Here is a 5,145-nt window from a genome sequence, read left to right on the forward strand (position 1 = left end):
TTAAACTAGGTAGTAGAGTTCTTATGTTTTTTGAATATGGAACTCAGTCGAGTCTGTCTTTTCTACAGCTTCAGCTACACTTAGTGCTGGTTGGCTTCATACCAGAGTAGCCATAGACTTGGACCATAGAGGGTACATAGTTCTTTGATAGTCTTGTAATTAGTTTCTGTATAGACATAACTCGAGGATGGTAGATGCGGGGCTTTAGACCTAGTTGGCTCGCAGTTAGTAGTATACCTATTAGTAGTATCTCTATGCTGGCGGAGACTCACCGTATGCCAGTATTGTCAGTATCAGTTTAAATAAAACAAGATTGCCTTCTAAGTACTATCCTCATCCTTCATTCACTCAATGTCAGTACGTGAAGGTTCGGTGATGGCAGTATCAGTGTCCATGATTTCCATCTCACGATAGTCATCTAGTCTTTGCGTTCGAGTACCTTTGGGGCATCATTGTTAATTCCTTCTCCTACATTTGCTGGAAGTTCTTCCTTCCTTCTACCTATCTTTATGTTTGTTCATATACGTTGCCTTCTCACAGCCACAATAGCTAAGCGAGGCTCTGCCCCATCCACCACATCTACTTTATGTTCATCAGTGGTTCTTTGGCATGCTGTCAAGATGAACATTGCTAGTGACGCCGAACTCTCTCGCCTTCAGCATCACATCTCTGTCCTTTCTCAGCTATCTTATCACGCCACGATGAAAATATCTACCTTGTCAGCTACCCTGCATCTTGAATGCGATACATTGCAAGGTTTGGTCATGATTTTGGCAGCTGAAGCTCCTACCATTATCCACTCTTTACCTGTCCTCTCTGCCGCTTCAGTTATTATGGTTGTCTTGGTTGGAGGAGATAGACTAGACCCTGAGAATCCTCAGTATCAGGCGAAAAAGCTTCTTCCATAGAATGTTATACCAGTAGTTATCATGGCCCCTCCTGAAGCTTCAGTTGTGGGTAGTACTGTTGACCAGTTCCTGATTCGTCAGATCTGGTTGAGGCGCATGCTATGCGGGTGGGTGGGGTAGATCATGGTGTAGTGATACCAGTCCACGTGGTATCACCCCCTTCGTGGTAGCAGGTGCTTGAGTCCTCTGTAGCTGAGCTCGTGGCTGTGGTGGTGGGTAGTACTGAGTGTGTTCCATTTACACCTGTTACTAGACCTGCGTATAGAGGTAGGAACAGGCAGAGAAACAATAAGAGTCCAATCAAATAGGACTAGTACTCACCTGTGCCACTTGTCGATGACTTGAAAGTATCATCCCTTTCACCAGTTCGCTACCTATAGATGAAGCTGTGGAGTTTAAGGAGGACTTGATTACCTGTATCTGTTCAGCCATGTAATGATGGCTCGGGAACATGGTTATCCTGGTTGCTTTTGCCGAGGTATTCAGACTGCACTGCTACTGTGGTGCTCTGAGGATAATCTACTATAGTTCATACCTCTTGAGTTAGAGAACCCTCGTCCTCTATGATGGCTTTTCTTTACATCTACATGCTTGGACTATAGGTGTTTCTTTTGTTCGGGATTAGGGGTAGAATGCCTGGTAGTCAGCGAGGGTGTTATGGGATCATTAAGTGGGAATGCTGGGGTGGGTTTCTATTCTGGAGTAATGTTTTTGCATCGTTACATTCAGGTAGAGGTAGTGGATTTTTGTATTTTGTATAGATAACTTGTGTGACAGAGAGGCTGGGTGGAGAAGAGCTTTCTTTAGAGTTAATGGTTTTTGTATTTAGTGTTCATGTTAGAGTATAAAGTGGGCATGTTTGAGAGATGAGATCGGAGGTTTAGTTAGTTTGTAGTGAGTAGTATATGCGTTGTGCTAACTAGGGAGCCTGGTCCTGGGGCTTGCCATATGCCAGTATTGAAGGTACAAGTTTAAATACAATCAGATTGAATTCTAAATACTTTCCTCATCCTCGCCTTCACTTCACCTCGGTAGCAAGCTTCTGCACCCATGATAGTCCTTTTATGTGATAGTTATCTGGGTTCAGCCAGTTTCTGTACATTGGGATTGTCATGTAGTTGAGGGCTTCTCTACTTGTTTGCATCTCATTTTGTTACTTGTTAGATATCTCACAATGCTGGCACTTCCAGCTATTCAATGCGGTCTCCTACAAGCCTATTTCAGTAAAATACCTTCTGTTTCCTGTCTATCGACTACTCACAGGCTTCACATTCAATTGGAGGGATTTGAATATTGGGTCTGGAAAGATCACCCATGTTATTCTTTAGGCCAGATCATGTTTGTTGGGTTTTAAAGGAGTTCTTAGTTCTCGTGCTACAAAATGCCGTTCAGACAGACTAATGACCTTTCCCAGTTGCAATACATCATACTGGCCATATTAATACTCAGGAAGCAGATAAGTATAGTGGACAGGTAAGTAAAGCAGAATAATTCTATTGACTAGTCAAAAGTTATAAAATCCCAGTTGAAATTGGAGACATGTCCATCAAGAAGTAAGAGATGAAAACCACTACCTACTCTGAGAAATAATTGATACTTTATATTAGTAATATTAATATCTGTAAAATAGAAGGTAACAAAATAGGTAATTGCTTACCATTCTCTCGTCTCAATAGCAAAAGTGTACTTTATCCAAATTAACCTTGTTTTCTCCATATTCTACATCTTTTCTAATACTTGAAAGCTGACCAAGTTCTTCTTTTTTAGTCTCTCATACTATCCCATGTAGTATACAGTCTTCCTTTAATTACTATAGGCTGGCAGACTCATCCATCACTGCTCAATATTTTGACCACTGCCACACTCTCATGAAAAATATTATGAGCTAATTTTGAGGAATGTAACCCTCTTTTACAAATTACTTTTTATCACAGTACTACTCTCATCATATAACCTTTTTTATCCATATAATACATATTATATGGCTGTATATCATGGTCTTTGACCACTATTTTTAACTAATTACCTTGTATTAGCTTAATATTTAATCTTGAAAGTGCTTTCAAGCTTACCGTTTGAAAATAGTTTTTAATAATTTTAGGATTATTAGTAGGGGCTTGCTGCTAGTCTAAATGACTATTCAGTTTAGTAGTTAGAGTAGGATTACGATTCAGGAATCTTATTAGCCAGTGTTATCCTAATGTATACTCTTTAGTGCAGTGAGACACAAGTGCTTGTACTATTAACTTCACAAGATTCAACCGTGGAGGATGATCTCACTCATCTAGTTTCTCATACCTGCAAACTATTGACTTCTTTTTCAAACACAGTCAGGACCTGCACTGACTAATGTTCTGACAGTATAAGGCAGTCCTGAACTCCACCTATCATTCTATTTATTATTGAGTATGAGACTCCAAATTGCACAGCAGTTCAATTAATTAGAAGCTAATCCCTATACTGTTAGAATACCGGTACTTCCCGGATATTCACTTCCTTCACATTATTCTGATGTTTGTTTAGATAAGTCATCGCGAGTATTGGAGTAACTATCTATATTTTTCGACTTTGGTAAAGATTTATTTTGAAGGTTGAGCATACTCTTAACATTAGATGGAATCTCATGAGTAGAATCCTGGTATGATATATTAATCTTTTCTTCAATGCTAGATAATTGTCTTATGTAAGAAAGGTAGTTCAATATTGATATAATACAATTAAACATTTACAAACTACATTATACTATAATAGTATTTAAGTGATTCAGACATATTTTATCTAATATTTATTGTCTTTTCAAGTACAATTACCAGCTGACACTAAATATTCCCACATTACTTCTGTATTAAAGTCTTAATTTACTATTAAAATATTGTACAATTATCTTCTATTTGAATGTTTCTGATTGGTTTTCCAATTAAGGCTATAGAGTATTTAGTTAACAATTTACTTAATAGTATTCTAATATGAAGCAATCAGTTTCGTATCAATTGCTTGTCAAGTCGACTAAGTTAACAAACTAGTTCATATAATAACTCAACAACTAGTTGATTAATTTTCTTCTTGTAATGTTATACAGAGAGCTGAGTAGCTACTTTATTATATTAGAACAAAACTCTTTACTCAGTACTTCTACAATCTCTACTAACTATAACTATTTGTAGAAGTCTATATACATCTTGTCCTAAGAGATGGAATAATAACTGTAGCAGATTATGACTTAGTTTAGTTGAAATACTCTTTGGTCTTAATAGAAATAGATATATTCATAGTGCTCCTCCATGTTAAATTACCCTACAACATCTGTAGATAGGGGTAATTTTATTCTGTTACTTTTGGTCTTGAGTTCAGGTACTTTAGAACTAAAAACTATTGTCTTCATAATTACTTAACAGTATATCTCTATTCCACTTCTCACATAATATCTGACATTTTTTCATATATATCCTACAAATAGTTTTCTGATAGACAGACAATGCTGATATATATGATACTATTAAGTACTTTTCATTTTCTCAATACAATAGTTACAGAACACAACTCTCTAATTTTTTAGTTAAAAATACATGGAACATGTAAGAGAACTAAAGTAGTATGTTAGTAAATAGATTTCTCAAGTTAGAGTTTAGTTATTCTACTTTAAGTACTTTACTATCTTGTAATTTCTATTTGTCAAACAGAAGTCTATTCCTATTATTATTTGTCATAATATTATGTAATTCTTCATTTTATATAGTCAAGATATACTTATATTAAAATAATTATAGTACTTATAATAAAAACTAAAATAAGTTATTTCTAATATTAAACACTAGATAAGCGGCTTATATTGTACTCTTCTTTACATTACCATAGCATAGAACACATCCCTGTTAGCACTATGACTCACAGGTGTGAGATATTTATATAGACCTGTATCCTAAAGTGAGTCATTGTAAACAATTTACAAGATTATACAATGTTTAGCTGCTAGGCAACCACATACTAAACAACTATAATGTACAATTATGAGCCATATCTGAAACACTCTAGCTCAAAGTGAGTCATACCTGATACTCTGCTAATGCAAGTGAGTCATACCTGAGACTCTTCCACTACAAGTGAATCATGCTTCTAAATTAATCTTTCCATGATAATATGAAATCGCCTTATACTATAGAAATTTGAACATTAGATCATGTACTATCTAAATAGAACAGCAATCGCGTTGGTGATACATACCATTTTCCCAGCTTCG

The sequence above is a fragment of the Tuber melanosporum genome, assembly GCF_000151645.1.
Source record: "Tuber melanosporum whole genome shotgun sequence assembly, scaffold_223, strain Mel28".
In the NCBI taxonomy this organism is placed as follows: Eukaryota; Fungi; Ascomycota; class Pezizomycetes; order Pezizales; family Tuberaceae; genus Tuber; species Tuber melanosporum.